This window comes from Ranitomeya variabilis, chromosome 5 (assembly GCF_051348905.1).
Source record: "Ranitomeya variabilis isolate aRanVar5 chromosome 5, aRanVar5.hap1, whole genome shotgun sequence".
NCBI classification, from domain to species: Eukaryota; Metazoa; Chordata; class Amphibia; order Anura; family Dendrobatidae; genus Ranitomeya; species Ranitomeya variabilis.
The window spans coordinates 553,741,168-553,762,216 of NC_135236.1; positions in this window are offsets into that span (position 1 = coordinate 553,741,168).

Genomic DNA, 21,049 nt, shown 5'->3' on the forward strand with positions numbered 1-21,049 from the left:
CGGAAGGAAGTAAAAGCGCGCATTTTAAGCAAACAACGCTGCCTCGGTGAGGTCCAGGCTGCGTCGGAGAGGTGAGTATAGCAATATTTTTTATTTTAATTCTTTATTTTACACATTAATGTTGTTTCGATACCGATACCCGATACCACAAAAGTATCGGATCTCGGTATCGGAATTCCGATACCCGCAAGTATCGGCCGATACCCGATACTTGCGGTATCGGAATGCTCAACACTAGTTGTAACTCTTTTGTGACAGGCAGAACGGAAGGTGTAATCTTCAAACTTTTATAGATAACAACTACAGGAATGCCTGTCACAAATAAGAATATGATGAAGAAGTAGAATATGAAGAAGAATAATAGTTGAATAAAAAGAATATGAAGAATGTAACAAAAAAAAATAATAGGTAGAAGATGAAGAAGAAGATGAATAAGGTGAAGAAGATGTTGATGTCAAAGATGCTGCTGCTGAGGATGATGAAGAAGAAAGTGTGGGAGAAGTAAAAAAGAAGGTGAAGGGCGTGGAAGTAGTGAAACATCAGTATCTGACAAAATAAAAAAAATCTTAACATAGTCAATATCTTTGTAACTCCGAACGTCTTAAAAAAATAAAATAAAATTCCTGCTATTCTATTTGATTGGGCTAAATCTCTATGCCTTTAATGTCTCCGCCACCTCCCCCAATACATCCTACATTATTGTTAGTTCTTTTCCTTCATGTAAAATTAACCTACAAGGAAAGAAAGGGTTTATTTTAATTCCGATATTTTTGTCCTATTGACTTGCATTGGTATCGGGCATCGGTATCGGCGATATCCGATATTTTTTGAATATCGTCCGATCCAATCCGATACCGATACTTTCTGATATCGGAAGGTATCGCTCAACACTAATCATGGACTATATACCAGGAATTGTGCCTCATTGTGAGAGCCATAACACATTTCGAACCTACTTTCAAGTAAACTAGACATTCTACAACTCAAAATTGTGCAACACTTCCTGAGAGTATCTAGGCAACATCTCCAGCATCTCACGCTTTTCATCTACTACACGTTAACCGAAAATCAAATATTACAGCTGCGGCGCCCCAGGGTCCTGGTCGTCGCAGTGGTATTGCTTTCCTCTAGGGGAGAGTGATGCTAAGTTTGGAGGCAAAGAAGGATAACTGCATTCAGGTATCACAAACATGCAACACATTTCATACTCCAGGCCACCAGGGAGAGCGCTTGCTCCTATTTATTAGGTCACTCCCCACATAGGTAAAACTGGTCGCCTGTAGGGAAAGTTAGTTAGTTGCTGGCTGAGCTCCTCTCAGGTAGTTGATCCCTGACAGGGGTGGGATCCTGTCAGAGAACGAAGGAGAAGGACACGGAGCTGTGCATGCCCTCAGAGCTGCAGCTCCTAGAAAAAAACACACAGAAGGCAGAACTGTATTGCAGCGAGCGTGAAGGAAGTTGTAGCAAGGAGTGGATACCAGAAGGGGACCAGCCCTACACAGGCTGCCTCCTTCTGAGGCGCAGAATCCCGGTAGCCGGAACACTGAAGGAGTAACGACCTTTATGCCTTGCTCCAGAGACCGGCAGGACAGCTAATTTCACATTACCTGTCCGCCCTACACCCAGGACGCACGGTGGCAACCTTTGGAGGCTAGGGCATGATAGAGTCCCTATAAACCGCCTCAAGCCACCAGTCATACGGGTTAGTGCAGCGCCCCAGAGTCCTGGTCATTGCAGTAATGTCGCTCTGCCACTAAGGAGAGTGATGTTACGTCTGATTGCACTAAAGGAGTTCACCTGACCAGGTATCACAGTCACACATTACACTTCACACTCCGGCCACCAGGGGGAGCAAAGGGTTCTATGTATTAGGCCACTCACACTCTGGTAAAACTGGGGGTTGGATAGAAAGTTAGGAGAGGAGAGCGTTGCTTGGGAAGATTCAGGGGGGGTCCCTGTCAGGGGTGGGATCCTGACAGTGGCCTAGCAAAAGGACAGATCGTTACGGAGCCGCGCCTGCACTTCATTGCGGCGGCATCTTAAGAAAGGACACGAAGCAAAGTATATTGTGGAGAAGTGAGAAACAAGATCACAGCACAAAGGTGATAGAACCAGAAGGAGTCATGCCCCGAGATCGGCAACATCCTTCTGAGGCGCGTAGCCGGTGGCCAGAATGCCGAGGAAGTATTAGGCTCTACGCATTACTTCAAACCAATGGCAGGGCAGTAAACTTTAGGTTGGCTGCCTCACCTAAATCACCTAATGAAAACAACAGAGGCAATTGTGGGAGAGGGGCGTCTCTAGGGTCCCTATAAAATAACTCCAGGCCTACCCCGTCATACGGGTGCGTCCTATCCATATCATCTGGGGGACAGAGAGAAAGAACAGAAACATACACAACAGTTGTGAGGACTATCCCGTGGTGCTCAGCAGGGAAGTACTACAGCACCCAGGCGCTAGTAGGTAGGCAACTGATTTCCACCTGCAAAGGGAACTCTGGATGTGCCTTTGGACCGGCCGGTCTAAGCCAGCCCGGTTAGCGGTGCTCTGGATTGTGGATGCCGAAGCCTTCAGTAAAGAGGTAAAGAGACTGCAACCTTGTGTCCTCGTCATTTACTGCGACCTACATCTGCACCTACACCTTCTATTGGGTGCCCCTTAGCAGGGCCACGGACCGGGTCAGGCCACCGTGACATCCCCAGAACCGAGAGAAAGACCCGGTACCGAGTACCCCGCTGCCCTGCATCTGGGGGCCGCTCCAACTGTCCAATCCTATATGGGGGACAGAGAGAGACATTACACCTGTGAGGACCTTAAGTGAAGCCTTAGGGTACCATCACACAGTGGCATTTTCATCGCTACGACGGCACGATTCGTGACGTTGCAGCGTCGTATGATTATCGCTCCAGCGTCGTAGACTGCGGTCACACGTTGCAATACACGGCGCTGGAGCGATAATTTCATGACGTATTTGCGATGTAGAAGCCGTTGGTTACTGTGCGCACATCGTATACAACCTGTGTCACACGATGCAATCATGCCGCCACAGCGGGACACTAGACGACGAAAGAAAGTTTCAAACGATCTGCTACGACGTACGATTCTCAGCGGGGTTCCGGATCGCAGTAGCGTGTCAGACACAGCGATATCGTAACGATATCGCTAGAACGTCACGAATCGTGCCGTCGTAGCGATGAAAATGCCACTGTGTGACGGTACCCTTAGGCAGTAAGGAACTACAACACCACAGCGCTAGAGGAAGGCTACTGATTTCCACATGGACAAGGGTACTCTGGACTTGCCTCCAAACCGACTGGACTCTGCCTGCCCTGTGATCTGGTGCCCTGGGCTGTGGATGCTGAAGTGGAGCGCCCCCACACCGCCGCAGGGCCGAGGGGTACCCGGAGCCGGGCCTCTAGGTCTCAGTCCTGGGGTTGTCACGGTAGCTAGACCCGGTCCGTGGCCCTGTCTGTCAGTGGGGGACGTCCGGTGCAATAAGTGATATTGTAGCGGTGCAGTTGTGGGGTGCAGGTCGCGGTAAATAACGAGGACACCAGGTTGCAGTCTCTTTACCTCTTTACTGAAGCTCTCTGGGTCCTCAGTCCGGAATACGGCTCACCAGGCTGCGCAAGTCCGGCCGGTCCAATGGCACTTCCAGAGCTCTCCTTGCAGGTGGAAATCGGTGCCTTCCTTCTAGCGCTATGTGTTGCAGTCCTTCCCTGCTGTGCTTACGGAAAGTACCCCACAACTGTTGTGTCTGTTTCTCGTGTTCCCTCACAACAACTTAATTCGCAATGATCTTCCTCGTCCCTCCAGATACTATGGTAGGAACGCACCCGTATGACGGGGAGGCTCGGAGATCTTCCGGGACTCTATCTGCGCCCCTCTCCTGTTGGTACCCCCCTTTGCCTTCCTGGGTGATGCGTGAAACAGTCCGCCTCAAGCTAACTGCCCTGCCGTAGGTCTGAGGTATGGCTTGAAACTCTTTACCTCCTCGGCGTTCCGGCCACCGGTAGTGCGCCTCAGTAAGGTGCTGCCTCTTTCAGCACAATCCTCACTGGTATCTCCTTTCGCTTGATTTCGTTTCTCACTCAGCACAATCTATCTCGCTTCTTAGTCCTTCCTTGGGCACCGCCGCTATGCTGAGCAGGCACGGTCCCTTTACGTTCTTTCCATGCCAAGCCTCTGCCAGGATCCCACCCCTGGCAGAGACCCTACAGTCTCTCCCTTCACAACACCCTCTGCCACCAGGTGTTGCTCCGTTCAATCCCGTCAGCGTTCTCTCTAACTTCCTGCCTGACCCCCAGTTTACCCACTATGGTGGGGAGTGGCCTAATGAATAGCACCCTTAGCTCCCCCCGGAGGCCCAGCTGTGAAATGTATTGGTGACTGTGATACCTGCTCAGAGAACTCCTTCCGTGCCATCGAACGCAGCATGGCCCCCCTTAGTGGCTGAACCATGCTACTGCAATGACCAGGACTCTGGGGCGCTGCACTCCCCCCTGGTTAAACACAGTACTCCGGGACTGGGAAGAAAAACAACAATACAGGTTAGCAAAAAGACATACAATTTTGTTGAGTGCAAATAACAATAGGTATACTTAAGTAGGCTTCCCTTTATGGGAGGTGAGGACACTTGTAACGTTACAAACATAATTAACCTTATAATTTACAGAGTATAAATAACTTCTGTTACCCAACCGGGTATTCTATTTAGTACAATTTTTTTGAAATAATAACTTAACATTGCCTTTAAGAAACTCACACTCTTAGTCTATCAAAGGCCTTCCTATAATCACATTATAAGGCATTTCAACTTTACATTCTCCTTCTTGTGAACCTGCAGGACCGCCTGTCCCTACGGCACCAGGCCTACTGCCTCTCCTTTCTTCTACAGGACCGCCCTGTTCAGCCAGGGCCTACTGCCTTTCGCTACTATACACAGTATAGACATAACATTCCTTTCAGTTGAAGAACTCTGAGCCAGCTCTACTCGGCCCCTTTAAGGACTCACTCTCTAACCCCTACGGGTTCACTCTCTGTCCTTAGCAATAAAGTAACTTTTCAATGGGGACGCAGGGTTTACCTTCTATCCTCACCCTCATTATTACTTCTCTTACTTTCAACTGTGCAGACCTCTACTTCTACCCCTACGGGCTCTCTGCATCTTTCCTGTCTTCAAAACATTATTCAAATTTCACATTTTAACAAATTCAACACATATAACTTAGCATGTAAAACAGTTACATTTCTTTTCAAGGCATCATTATGGCATTACTGTTCTGCAACAGTATCTCTCTCAAGTTCAGTTTCTCACATCCCCTTTAAGAGGGGACCAGGTCTCTCTGAGGTAGCTCCTAAACCAAGAAATTCCCTCCTGGCCAGCAGAGGGCTTACCTCTATGCCATGAAATATATAAACCTATAAACGATATGCTGGGTTACAAGGTGGAAATAACACTAATGAATAGCAAAAAAAGCAACCAAGCAAAGAGAGGTACCAAAACTGAAATAAATTTTTATTTAAGTATCAAATACACAAATAATTAAACATAGACAAAAACAGTGGAAGGGGAGAGGAAGCATGCCAATGAATACCAACAGCCAGCAAGATGTTATAGGTGGCTGGGAAAGGACACAACAAATCCAGATGACCTGAACTCACTACTGCCGGAAAACGCCCAAAAATAACAATCAAAATGGATGCTGAATTTACAAACTGAACATGAAAGAATTATGCCCAGAAAAAGACAATAATAATGATATCAACAACCGCTGAGGAGCATTTCCAAAAGGCTAAGATAAATGCTGCAGTGGCAAATGAATCCAGGGAGCAACTCCAGCAATCAAGTGCCATTGAAGCCTATGCAAATTCAGGATAGGGCAAGTGTACCCGGCGCCTAACCACCATTCCTAGGCATAATGTACATGTACTGGACGGATAGCCAATATTTTACCTTGGGACATGGCGGGCACCGGGCTCCGGCGTGGTGTAGTGCAGACAGGAGAGGGCCTCGACGTACGTTTCGCCGAGCAGGCTTCGTCAGGAGGCGTGGCTAAGTGTTGGAAGGGTTGAACAATATATATGAGTAAGTATGAATGTAATGGCCAATCGGCGCACATCCATCATGATGCGGGAACGCCCGGCCACCGGATGCAGCGGCGCACCACGGGGTATGGGCGGGAGGACTGTGCGTCATCACCGCCCATCCCCGCGGCAACGCCGCAAACATCCGGCAGGCCGGGCGCACCACAGCGCATGCGTGGAGTGCGCACAAGCCTGGAAATGGATAATAGTAGGTAGAAATGGGACCCATGCGCAGAATAAACGGCATGTGCCCGTGGTGGTGAGGAAATCCCCGAACGGTGCGTGCGCGTGCGCGGCACGGAGCTCCGGGCGGACGTCATATCCGCCCGTCTCCCCGGCAACGCCGCAAACACCCAACTCGAACGGGCAGACACCTACACCCACACAGGGCAACCACCGAAGGGACGGCCGCCGCAATGGAGGAATAGGACTGCACTGGCCAATGATGTCAGGTCATGAGATACTGCGGGACGGACCAACATATTATTCCCAAATAGGGGACTATTCAATAAGGTGCATTAAAAAGTAATTAGAGTGCTATAGATTCAGTGGAAAACAAAGTAAAACAGCTGAATCAATTGGAACAGCATATAACAAAACAGGGAGCATACAAAAGTATACTTATGCACCTAAAATGCAATTAGTAGCCGCCCATATATGAATTTACAGCTACCCAAGACACATTTGATAAATTAGGACAGTATATAACAAAGAAAGGAAAAGGCATACAAAGGTGTGAATATATACCCAAATACTATAATAGATGGCCACCCAAATGAGGTCACAACTGCCCAAAAAGGATATTTAAATTTTTTTCCCCCAAAAAACATATATATGAACAACAGTCCATACTAAATAAGGGTACATGTCATAAATTAAACAAATGTGCACAACAATCTGGGAACGTACGCAAAACTATTGATGTTAAATTGGGTAAAGTGTTACTGTAAAGAATAAATAGCACATATGACATAGCGAAAACAAAAATGTCAGAGAATAGACAGTCCATCCCACAGAAAGTAAATAAGGTTATAAACTAGAAACACTCCACAAGGGAAAGTTAATAGGCCGTAGTCCAATAAATAATGAATAATGACATCTTCACAGATCCAATAGACGCGGCAGTCGTCCATATAGTGGAGTCCATCACGGGATCCCAAAAGCAGAGATGTGGCATAGAAGAAGAGGTAATTGAAAAAACCTAGTGAAGAATAAAAACAATTACTAAATAGATAAAAGAGATGCTATGCACAGATGGCTAAACCACCAGGACCATAAATTACATAACAACCCAACACGAAAAAATAAAATTAAAACCAAGCTGGATTCATAGAAAAGACCTGAAACTGATGGCCTCATTGAGACCTGTGGGTGAAAGTGTATTCAAATTAACCATCCAACGTGTCTCTTTTTGGAGGAGTTTTTGCTTCAAGTTACCACCGCGGATCCCCATGTAGACGTGGTCAATACCGCGGAAACTCAGACCCTTAGGGTTGCTATTATGGACATCCAAGAAATGTCTCGGGATGGATTTTAATTGGAGCGGCTCAGAACACGTAGCAGAACTTTTAATGTCCCTGATATGCTCCTGCACGCGAACCTTAAATGCCCTCGTCGTCATACCGATATAGATGCGATCGCAGGGGCATTTAGCGTAGTAGACGATCGCCTCTGTGTTACAAGTGATATGATGCACGATCTTGTACGTAGTGTCGCCAGAGGAGTTGGTGAATTCTTTAGTTCTCAAAATGTATTTACAGGCAGAACAACTGCCACACGGGAAACAGCCCCAGGGGGGGCCCTTGGAACTGACACCAAATTGCCCAAAAGGGGTGCTCCTGGGAGGGACATAATGGCTCCTACAGAGGGTATCGCGTAACGTGCGTGATCTTCGCCACGTAATTAATGGATATGGAGTTAGTTGTCTTGATAAATCCCTATCCGTCAGGAGGACCGACCAATGTTTCCTAAAAATTTCACTGATTTTTGACCAGTTCGAATTAAATTGGGTAATGAACCGTGGTGCTGAGGCGTTATTATCCAAAGACCTCCTGGATTGTCCAACCAAGAGCGAGGGTCTATCTGAATGGAGGGCACGCGAATACCCTCGCTGGATATCACTTCGTCTGTAACCCCTGTCCCTGAACCGACGTGTCAGTTCCCCCGCCTGTCTAACAAAGGCACCCTCACTGGAGCAGATTCTGCGGGCACGCAGGAACTGACCAATGGGTATGGAACTTTTAAGTTTGGGCGGGTGGGATGAGGAAAAATGCAGGAGTGCATTGGTGGCCGTGCTCTTGCGGAAGACATCAGTGGCTACTGAACCATCGGATTGCCTGGAAATCGCCAAATCCAAAAAATCAATGGATGTTTGGCTATACCTCCAGGTCAGCCTGATATTGAAGGCATTGGTATTAAGATGGCTCAGAAAGGTGTCCAACTGCGACGAGGAGCCCTGCCAAATGAAGAAAATATCGTCGATATACCGTAGCCACGAGATGACGGAACTGTGACCGGGTGTGTCAAGGACCACATCCCTCTCCCACAGCCCCAGGAACAGATTAGCATACGAGGGCGCACAAGACGCCCCCATAGCAGTGCCCTGGAGCTGTAGGAAGGGGCGGTCCTTGAACACAAAAAAATTGTGAGTCAAAATGAACTCCAGAAGTTCCAAAATAAAATTAATAAGTTCCGGTCCAAGATTAGTCATATCCAAAAAGAATTTAGCAGCCCGCATCCCGTGGCCATGGCCTATCGATGTGTACAGGGACTCCACGTCGCAGGTGACCAGCCACATGTCGTCCTCAAGAGCAAGGCCATCCAGCCTCCTCAGCACATCGGTAGTGTCCTTTACAAATGAAGGAAGAGTCTCCACACATTTCTTCAAATAAAAATCAATGAATTGGCATGAAGGCTCACAAAGACCCCCCATGCCCGAGACAATGGGTCTGCCTGGTGGGCATGAGGGGTCCTTGTGAACCTTGGGCAACAAATAAAAAGTGGGAACAACGGGAAATTCAGGGAAGAGAGCATCACTCATTTTATGAGTTATGGCTGAACATTCCACACCCGCATCAAGAAGAAATTTGAGACTCTGTTGGAAACCTGATAAAGGTATATGCTCGAGTTTTTTATAATGATCAGGTCTCAGTAGCTGACGGAAAGCCTCGGCCTCATAAAGTGTAACCGGCCAGATCACAACATTGCCGCCCTTGTCTGCCTGCTTAATCACGACGTCCTTCATGTCACTTAGCTCCTTGACAGCCCTTCTCAGAAGGGGGGATAAATTGTCATGACTCAGATCAGTACTCAATTGGTCAAATTCTTTCCCCACCAGCTTAACAAAAATTTCTACTGGGGGGCAGGCAGACAAGGGCGGAAAGGTCAAGGACCGCCGATAGAGATGTGTAGGGGCGGAGGGGGAGGCAGTACAGTTATTCTCCGCCTCTAAAGCCTCCAGGTCACTCAGGACCTGAAGGTCGATAGGAGACAGTGAAGGATCTATCTTGGAGGCGAAATGTTTTTTGAAAATTAGCTTTCTCGCAAAAAGTTGTAGGTCTTTAATCAGGGTAAACCTATCGGAGCCCTCCACCGGTGAAAAGGACAGGCCCCTGGATAGCACCTCTAGTTGTGATATACTCAAGACGTGTTGTGATAAGTTAATTACCTTTAAAACCTCCTGGCCTTCTTGTCTCTCATATTGTAATGATGTTTTTTCTTTTTGATAGTAGGAGTGGGCGTTTGCAGAGGACGGGATACTTCCCCCAGACCGCCATCTTTGTCTAAAAAAGAGTCTCCACATGCTCCCCCAGAGGCGGTGGATACGCTAGAGATGGAATATGACCTGGGATGTTTTTTGGGGAATTTCTGATGCCACCGAAACACACGGTTATTTTGGTAATCTTCCAAATCCCGTAAATATTTCTTCGTTTTAATGCTCTGTATTTCCACCTCCCACTTAGAAAGTTCCTCCTCGAGGGTCAAATCAAATTTTTTACAATCCTCGTTGGAAATAGCCCCCTGAATCTGTTCCCGTGTGGTCTCAATTTCCTTCTCAAGGCTTTCAAGAGACCTCTTGTCGGCTCCCACCAAAAGTTCCAGGAGAGTCCTTGAACACTTGGTGAGGGTTTCCTCCCACCTGGCCGTGAAGGTGGAATCCTCCACGCCCAAGGTAGGAAAAATTTGAACACGTAAACCTCGGGGGACAATGTCTTTCTGCAAATAGTGCTCTAAAGCCGCCTTGTTCCACCACACTTTGGTTCTCTTTTTCAAGAGATCTCTAATTTTCAGTTTCAGGTCTTTAATATCATGTGTATCCTTATCGATTGGCCGTTTCTCACCGAACACCGTCCCGAGTTGTGTAACCCAGGATTTGTCACGCTTCTTATAATCCATAAAACCTGTAAGGGAATCTGTAGATACAGAAAAATTAAACCAAACACCTAAACCAAGAAATTCCCTCCTGGCCAGCAGAGGGCTTACCTCTATGCCATGAAATATATAAACCTATAAACGATATGCTGGGTTACAAGGTGGAAATAACACTAATGAATAGCAAAAAAAGCAACCAAGCAAAGAGAGGTACCAAAACTGAAATAAATTTTTATTTAAGTATCAAATACACAAATAATTAAACATAGACAAAAACAGTGGAAGGGGAGAGGAAGCATGCCAATGAATACCAACAGCCAGCAAGATGTTATAGGTGGCTGGGAAAGGACACAACAAATCCAGATGACCTGAACTCACTACTGCCGGAAAACGCCCAAAAATAACAATCAAAATGGATGCTGAATTTACAAACTGAACATGAAAGAATTATGCCCAGAAAAAGACAATAATAATGATATCAACAACCGCTGAGGAGCATTTCCAAAAGGCTAAGATAAATGCTGCAGTGGCAAATGAATCCAGGGAGCAACTCCAGCAATCAAGTGCCATTGAAGCCTATGCAAATTCAGGATAGGGCAAGTGTACCCGGCGCCTAACCACCATTCCTAGGCATAATGTACATGTACTGGACGGATAGCCAATATTTTACCTTGGGACATGGCGGGCACCGGGCTCCGGCGTGGTGTAGTGCAGACAGGAGAGGGCCTCGACGTACGTTTCGCCGAGCAGGCTTCGTCAGGAGGCGTGGCTAAGTGTTGGAAGGGTTGAACAATATATATGAGTAAGTATGAATGTAATGGCCAATCGGCGCACATCCATCATGATGCGGGAACGCCCGGCCACCGGATGCAGCAGCGCACCACGGGGTATGGGCGGGAGGACTGTGCGTCATCACCGCCCATCCCCGCGGCAACGCCGCAAACATCCGGCAGGCCGGGCGCACCACAGCGCATGCGTGGAGTGCGCACAAGCCTGGAAATGGATAATAGTAGGTAGAAATGGGACCCATGCGCAGAATAAACGGCATGTGCCCGTGGTGGTGAGGAAATCCCCGAACGGTGCGTGCGCGTGCGCGGCACGGAGCTCCGGGCGGACGTCATATCCGCCCGTCTCCCCGGCAACGCCGCAAACACCCAACTCGAACGGGCAGACACCTACACCCACACAGGGCAACCACCGAAGGGACGGCCGCCGCAATGGAGGAATAGGACTGCACTGGCCAATGATGTCAGGTCATGAGATACTGCGGGACGGACCAACATATTATTCCCAAATAGGGGACTATTCAATAAGGTGCATTAAAAAGTAATTAGAGTGCTATAGATTCAGTGGAAAACAAAGTAAAACAGCTGAATCAATTGGAACAGCATATAACAAAACAGGGAGCATACAAAAGTATACTTATGCACCTAAAATGCAATTAGTAGCCGCCCATATATGAATTTACAGCTACCCAAGACACATTTGATAAATTAGGACAGTATATAACAAAGAAAGGAAAAGGCATACAAAGGTGTGAATATATACCCAAATACTATAATAGATGGCCACCCAAATGAGGTCACAACTGCCCAAAAAGGATATTTAAATTTTTTTCCCCAAAAAAACATATATATGAACAACAGTCCATACTAAATAAGGGTACATGTCATAAATTAAACAAATGTGCACAACAATCTGGGAACGTACGCAAAACTATTGATGTTAAATTGGGTAAAGTGTTACTGTAAAGAATAAATAGCACATATGACATAGCGAAAACAAAAATGTCAGAGAATAGACAGTCCATCCCACAGAAAGTAAATAAGGTTATAAACTAGAAACACTCCACAAGGGAAAGTTAATAGGCCGTAGTCCAATAAATAATGAATAATGACATCTTCACAGATCCAATAGACGCGGCAGTCGTCCATATAGTGGAGTCCATCACGGGATCCCAAAAGCAGAGATGTGGCATAGAAGAAGAGGTAATTGAAAAAACCTAGTGAAGAATAAAAACAATTACTAAATAGATAAAAGAGATGCTATGCACAGATGGCTAAACCACCAGGACCATAAATTACATAACAACCCAACAGGAAAAAATAAAATTAAAACCAAGCTGGATTCATAGAAAAGACCTGAAACTGATGGCCTCATTGAGACCTGTGGGTGAAAGTGTATTCAAATTAACCATCCAACGTGTCTCTTTTTGGAGGAGTTTTTGCTTCAAGTTACCACCGCGGATCCCCATGTAGACGTGGTCAATACCGCGGAAACTCAGACCCTTAGGGTTGCTATTATGGACATCCAAGAAATGTCTCGGGATGGATTTTAATTGGAGCGGCTCAGAACACGTAGCAGAACTTTTAATGTCCCTGATATGCTCCTGCACGCGAACCTTAAATGCCCTCGTCGTCATACCGATATAGATGCGATCGCAGGGGCATTTAGCGTAGTAGACGATCGCCTCTGTGTTACAAGTGATATGATGCACGATCTTGTACGTAGTGTCGCCAGAGGAGTTGGTGAATTCTTTAGTTCTCAAAATGTATTTACAGGCAGAACAACTGCCACACGGGAAACAGCCCCAGGGGGGGCCCTTGGAACTGACACCAAATTGCCCAAAAGGGGTGCTCCTGGGAGGGACATAATGGCTCCTACAGAGGGTATCGCGTAACGTGCGTGATCTTCGCCACGTAATTAATGGATATGGAGTTAGTTGTCTTGATAAATCCCTATCCGTCAGGAGGACCGACCAATGTTTCCTAAAAATTTCACTGATTTTTGACCAGTTCGAATTAAATTGGGTAATGAACCGTGGTGCTGAGGCGTTATTATCCAAAGACCTCCTGGATTGTCCAACCAAGAGCGAGGGTCTATCTGAATGGAGGGCACGCGAATACCCTCGCTGGATATCACTTCGTCTGTAACCCCTGTCCCTGAACCGACGTGTCAGTTCCCCCGCCTGTCTAACAAAGGCACCCTCACTGGAGCAGATTCTGCGGGCACGCAGGAACTGACCAATGGGTATGGAACTTTTAAGTTTGGGCGGGTGGGATGAGGAAAAATGCAGGAGTGCATTGGTGGCCGTGCTCTTGCGGAAGACATCAGTGGCTACTGAACCATCGGATTGCCTGGAAATCGCCAAATCCAAAAAATCAATGGATGTTTGGCTATACCTCCAGGTCAGCCTGATATTGAAGGCATTGGTATTAAGATGGCTCAGAAAGGTGTCCAACTGCGACGAGGAGCCCTGCCAAATGAAGAAAATATCGTCGATATACCGTAGCCACGAGATGACGGAACTGTGACCGGGTGTGTCAAGGACCACATCCCTCTCCCACAGCCCCAGGAACAGATTAGCATACGAGGGCGCACAAGACGCCCCCATAGCAGTGCCCTGGAGCTGTAGGAAGGGGCGGTCCTTGAACACAAAAAAATTGTGAGTCAAAATGAACTCCAGAAGTTCCAAAATAAAATTAATAAGTTCCGGTCCAAGATTAGTCATATCCAAAAAGAATTTAGCAGCCCGCATCCCGTGGCCATGGCCTATCGACGTGTACAGGGACTCCACGTCGCAGGTGACCAGCCACATGTCGTCCTCAAGAGCAAGGCCATCCAGCCTCCTCAGCACATCGGTAGTGTCCTTTACAAATGAAGGAAGAGTCTCCACACATTTCTTCAAATAAAAATCAATGAATTGGCATGAAGGCTCACAAAGACCCCCCATGCCCGAGACAATGGGTCTGCCTGGTGGGCATGAGGGGTCCTTGTGAACCTTGGGCAACAAATAAAAAGTGGGAACAACGGGAAATTCAGGGAAGAGAGCATCACTCATTTTATGAGTTATGGCTGAACATTCCACACCCGCATCAAGAAGAAATTTGAGACTCTGTTGGAAACCTGATAAAGGTATATGCTCGAGTTTTTTATAATGATCAGGTCTCAGTAGCTGACGGAAAGCCTCGGCCTCATAAAGTGTAACCGGCCAGATCACAACATTGCCGCCCTTGTCTGCCTGCTTAATCACGACGTCCTTCATGTCACTTAGCTCCTTGACAGCCCTTCTCAGAAGGGGGGATAAATTGTCATGACTCAGATCAGTACTCAATTGGTCAAATTCTTTCCCCACCAGCTTAACAAAAATTTCTACTGGGGGGCAGGCAGACAAGGGCGGAAAGGTCAAGGACCGCCGATAGAGATGTGTAGGGGCGGAGGGGGAGGCAGTACAGTTATTCTCCGCCTCTAAAGCCTCCAGGTCACTCAGGACCTGAAGGTCGATAGGAGACAGTGAAGGATCTATCTTGGAGGCAAAATGTTTTTTGAAAATTAGCTTTCTCGCAAAAAGTTGTAGGTCTTTAATCAGGGTAAACCTATCGGAGCCCTCCACCGGTGAAAAGGACAGGCCCCTGGATAGCACCTCTAGTTGTGATATACTCAAGACGTGTTGTGATAAGTTAATTACCTTTAAAACCTCCTGGCCTTCTTGTCTCTCATATTGTAATGATGTTTTTTCTTTTTGATAGTAGGAGTGGGCGTTTGCAGAGGACGGGATACTTCCCCCAGACCGCCATCTTTGTCTAAAAAAGAGTCTCCACATGCTCCCCCAGAGGCGGTGGATACGCTAGAGATGGAATATGACCTGGGATGTTTTTTGGGGAATTTCTGATGCCACCGAAACACACGGTTATTTTGGTAATCTTCCAAATCCCGTAAATATTTCTTCGTTTTAATGCTCTGTATTTCCACCTCCCACTTAGAAAGTTCCTCCTCGAGGGTCAAATCAAATTTTTTACAATCCTCGTTGGAAATAGCCCCCTGAATCTGTTCCCGTGTGGTCTCAATTTCCTTCTCAAGGCTTTCAAGAGACCTCTTGTCGGCTCCCACCAAAAGTTCCAGGAGAGTCCTTGAACACTTGGTGAGGGTTTCCTCCCACCTGGCCGTGAAGGTGGAATCCTCCACGCCCAAGGTAGGAAAAATTTGAACACGTAAACCTCGGGGGACAATGTCTTTCTGCAAATAGTGCTCTAAAGCCGCCTTGTTCCACCACACTTTGGTTCTCTTTTTCAAGAGATCTCTCTGAGGTAGCTCGTCTTCTCAGCCTACCAGTCTCATGCAAAGTTCCGGTCCGGTATCTTCACAAAGTGTCTTTAACTAGGACCAGTAGGAACGGTTTCTTCGCAAAGTGTCTTTTGACTAAAACCAGTAGGGAGCACCTTTAAGAAGGTGCAAACTATTTACAAAGAAGTTCGAATCATGCACAGTCCATGATTCAGCAGTTTTTATAACATTGTGGAACAAAAAGCAAAAATGAAAGTGAAAGCAAAAATAAAAAGCAATAGGGATCCCGGGTAAACAAAGGGATCCCTTTAAGAGTTAACCCAGGACGGGTTTTAGCAGCAAAACAGCAAGGAAATAAACAGTTAACTATTTACAGTTTCAGGTTTCCGAGGCTTAGTTGGACGGCTTCCAGGGCTGCACCTGGAACTTAACCCTTCTTGGCCTGGGCAAAGTGAGGTCCAGGGTTACACCCAGTGTTGGACAAACGCCGTTAATCCGTCTTTCATGTACGATTAAATCATGCACAGCGATGGAGGTCTGCGCAGCTTGAGTAGGGGCATTTGTTGCAGCAGAGGTAGCGGCTGCTGCAAGATCAGTCACTGGAACGGAGTCAGCAGCTGTGGCACTAGCAGTCACTGGAGGGGTGTCAGTCATCAGGGCAGGGTCGTCCTTCATACCTGCTTCAGACGCGGTCCCTCCGATGCCGGTCTGCTCTGCCTCCGCTGGGGTCTGGAACGCTGGTTGCAGGACCTTGTGCTGCGACATTGTCATCTCTGCTTGCAGCATACCCCTTTCCGGCAGGGCCTTGCCTTCCAGCTTCGGGGCGCTGGGACTTCTTCCCTGCTCCGGACCAGATGAGGCTGCCGACAGATGTCCGGTGAGGCTCCCGATGATGGCCTTCTTCCACCCGGCCTGCAGGAATTCAGCATCAGCGGTGGAGGCCTGGTTGCGGTGCCCCTCCGGGTGGCTGGGGGAGTCCTCTGCTCCGACCCCACGCTCCGGCTCCGGTCGGCTCGCCATGGCGTCCTCCATGTCGCTCACTTCTTCTTCCTGGTCCTTTTCCCGCTCTCTCCTTCGTGGGCGGTTTCGTTTTCGTTGTCTCTGCCCACCATTAAGGATCAGGAGGCGGATCTCGGCTGCTGACGGACACGTCCTCAAGGGGCCGAGATATTTAGACTGGGCGGCCATTGTCTTTCGCGCTCTTCAGCTTGTTCACGCCCACTTCCACGCCCTTCTTCTTCTCCTGCGCTCTCCTTAGCGCTGTAATGGCGGCGGTTTTGGCGGGAACTTCTGGCGGCAAGTGGCAACACACAGTCCTCGTAATAAAGCACAGTTCAAGCACAGTAAATCACAGTCTCTAGGCACACATGACCTGATTCTTCAGGCTTAAGTAGATCCTGTTCGTGACGCCAAGTTGGAGCGCCCCCACACCGCCGCAGGGCCGAGGGGTACCCGGAGCCGGGCCTCTAGGTCTCAGTCCTGGGGTTGTCACGGTAGCTAGACCCGGTCCGTGGCCCTGTCTGTCAGTGGGGGACGTCCGGTGCAATAAGTGATATTGTAGCGGTGCAGTTGTGGGGTGCAGGTCGCGGTAAATAACGAGGACACCAGGTTGCAGTCTCTTTACCTCTTTACTGAAGCTCTCTGGGTCCTCAGTCCGGAATACGGCTCACCAGGCTGCGCAAGTCCGGCCGGTCCAATGGCACTTCCAGAGCTCTCCTTGCAGGTGGAAATCGGTGCCTTCCTTCTAGCGCTATGTGTTGCAGTCCTTCCCTGCTGTGCTTACGGAAAGTACCCCACAACTGTTGTGTCTGTTTCTCGTGTTCCCTCACAACAACTTAATTCGCAATGATCTTCCTCGTCCCTCCAGATACTATGGTAGGAACGCACCCGTATGACGGGGAGGCTCGGAGATCTTCCGGGACTCTATCTGCGCCCCTCTCCTGTTGGTACCCCCCTTTGCCTTCCTGGGTGATGCGTGAAACAGTCCGCCTCAAGCTAACTGCCCTGCCGTAGGTCTGAGGTATGGCTTGAAACTCTTTACCTCCTCGGCGTTCCAGCCACCGGTAGTGCGCCTCAGTAAGGTGCTGCCTCTTTCAGCACAACCCTCACTGGTATCTCCTTTCGCTTGATTTCGTTTCTCACTCAGCACAATCTATCTCGCTTCTTAGTCCTTCCTTGGGCACCGCCGCTATGCTGAGCAGGCACGGTCCCTTTACGTTCTTTCCATGCCAAGCCTCTGCCAGGATCCCACCCCTGGCAGAGACCCTACAGTCTCTCCCTTCACAACACCCTCTGCCACCAGGTGTTGCTCCGTTCAATCCCGTCAGCGTTCTCTCTAACTTCCTGCCTGACCCCCAGTTTACCCACTATGGTGGGGAGTGGCCTAATGAATAGCACCCTTAGCTCCCCCCGGAGGCCCAGCTGTGAAATGTATTGGTGACTGTGATACCTGCTCAGAGAACTCCTTCCGTGCCATCGAACGCAGCATGGCCCCCCTTAGTGGCTGAACCATGCTACTGCAACGACCAGGACTCTGGGGCGCTGCAGAAGTCTCCAGTAAAGGTAAAGAGACTGCAACCTTGTGTGTGTCCTCGTTCTTCTCTGCACATCTCACTGTCCACCATCTACACACTGGAAAGCCCTGGGGACATACTTCAACTGTGGGAAGGTATACCATCTAGCTGCCATAACGTCACCCAAATGGACCCCTTAAAGCACCGTCGGTCACCCTGACCGAACACCACAGGTGGCGTCACTAACACAAACTTTATCCCTTTAAAGACCTTTCCCTTTTAAAAGGATGTCCCAGGGTCAGGGGCCGGGTCAGCCACCAAGACATCCCCCTATGAACCGCAGGACCCGGTACCGAGTACCCCACGGCCCCATGGGGACGCCCCACAGCGAACAGGGGCGACACATGAGATAAAGCAATCCGAAGAAAAAAGGCAACTAATATTTTTCTTTCAATAGAATGAAATGCATGTGACACAGCATACATGATATAAAAAAAATTAACAAGAATGTCATGAAAAGAAGTATTGTTAGTTGTGTAAATTCAAGGTTGAAAAACTGATGCAAGGGTGGAGTCATGGCTCCTTAATTAGCATAAAGCTGTGAACAGCAGAATATCAATGTAAAACAGGAATTACTGAGGACTTAAAATGGAGTATTTTCATAAAATATGTTTCATAAAAAAATCTTATTACCCCAAACAGGCTCAAAAAATGAAAACAAAATTAACTTAAAGGAGCAGTGTAGATGTAAACAATGCCTAAAGATTTATTTACTCCAGTCAACTGGTGGCACTACTTTGCTGATAGACAGTTGTTTAATAGCCTGTTTACACAGCCAGACTGTAATCAATTGTTCTGTGACCATTGGCCGCCATTGCTATGGTCTGCCCATGTTATTGTGTATAGTTATATTGGATTAGGCAAGCATAGACTAATTATCTAGAGATGAAAGGGAGATTAGTGACAGGCAGACAGGTCAAGAGATTGTTTTGTCATCAATGGGGTTAAAACAATATGTTTATAGGAGGAGAGAAACCTATCAGAAAAAGCTAGACATTAAAAAGGTTTCCACTAAATGGGGTTCAATTAAAGGAGCCAACAGCAGCACCTGTTAAACAACTGATGATCAGTTATGTATAAGATGATTGGGAGTCATTTAATGACATTTTTATAGGCAACCTGAACTCTATATACACACAGAACAGTCATTAATTTGATCGTTCTGTGCACATAGAATATCATCATTGTCAGCATGATGTACAATAACAAATTATATTGTGGTACCGTGTTATCCAGAAAAATCAATGTGAATACTTTTCTGCCCAATGATGGCAAAAGTATTCTCAGAGTGATACCTTTATTGGCTAACCAGAATATAATGTTTGCAAGCTTTCAGAGCACAGAGGCTCCTTCTTCAGGAAAGATTATGGAGCGCCCCCAGACGCAGGGCCGCGGGGTACTCGGTACCGGGCTTCTCTGTCTCAGTTCTGGGGTTGTCACGGTGGCTAGGCCCGGTCCGTGACCCTGCTAAGGGGCGTCCAATGAAAGGTGTAGGTGGTGGTGCGTGGTGCAGGTCGCGGTGAATAACGAGGACACAGGGTTGCAGTCTCTTTACCTCTTTACTGAAGGCTTCAAGATCCTCATTCCAGAGTACTGTTAACAGGGCTGGCTGAGACCGGCCGGTCCGAAGGCACATCCAGGGATCCCTTCACAGGTGGAAATCTGTGCCTACCTTCTAGCGCCTGTGTGTTGTAGTACTTCCCTGCTGAGCACCATGGGATAGTCCTCACAACTGTTGTGTCTCTCTCTGATGTTCTTTCCCACAACTTATATCTGTTCTGATGTTCTTCTCCGTCCCCCAGATGATATGGCTAGGACGCACCCGTATGACGGGTAGGCCTGGAGTTCTTCCGGGACCCTAGTGATGCCCCTCTCCCACAGTTGCCCCCTATGTCTGCTTAGGTGATTTAGGTGAGACAGCCAACCTATAATTAACTGTCCTGCCGTTGGTTTGAAGTAATGCTTGGAGCCCAATACTTCCTCAGCGTTCCGGCCACCGGCTACGCGCCTCAATAGGATGTTGCCTCGATCTTACGGCACGACTCCTACTGGCGTTATCTCCTTTTTTGCTTTGATCTCGTTTCTCACTCTCCACAATAAACCTCGCCTCTTGTCCTTTCTTGAGATACCGCCGCGATGTAGTGCAGGCGCGGTTCCTTAACGTTCTGTCCTGTTCGCTAGGCCTCTGTCAGGATCCCACCCCTGACAGGGACCCCCCTTAATCTTCCCCTGCAACTCCCTCTGCCACAGGATGTTGCCTGGTTCCAACCCAGCCAGCTTCTCTCTAACTTTCTATCCAACCCCCAGTTTTACCAGATTATGAGGTGTGGCCTAATACATAGCGCCCTTTGCTCCCCCTGGAAGCCAGACTGTGAAGTGTATTGGTGTCTGTGATACCTGGTCAGGTGAACTCCTTCAGTGCAATCAGACGTACCATCACTCCCCTTAGTGGCAGAGCGATGTCACTGCAACAACCAGGTCTCTGGGGCGCTGCACTTACAAATAGATTAATAAGAAAAGCACAACATTTAAAGAATACTACAGTAGGACATTTGTTCATAAAGTGGGAGGTGTGATGCCACCCAAAGATAAGCCAAGGAAATCAAATTAGGCATTTTGCTTCAAATGGAGAGGTGGTGGGAATGATGTTCTTAGTTTTCTGGAGTCCATCTGGTGAGGTGTGAATTGTATCCATATAGTGACTCATAAATCCAGGTGTTAAATTGAGTCCTAGTGAGTCGCCCGCCATGGCCGTGGGGTACCTGGTTCTGGGTCCGGTATTCACAGGGGGATGTCAAGGTGGCGACCCAGTCCGTGGCCCTGGGCGCCCATGTAAAAGGGGAAGTCTTTAAAGGGGTTATAGGAATAGAGTTTGTTTGTAACGCCACCTGTGGTATTCGGTCAGTGAGGACCGACACTGCTTAAAGGGGTCCTCTGGGGTGATGCTATGGCAG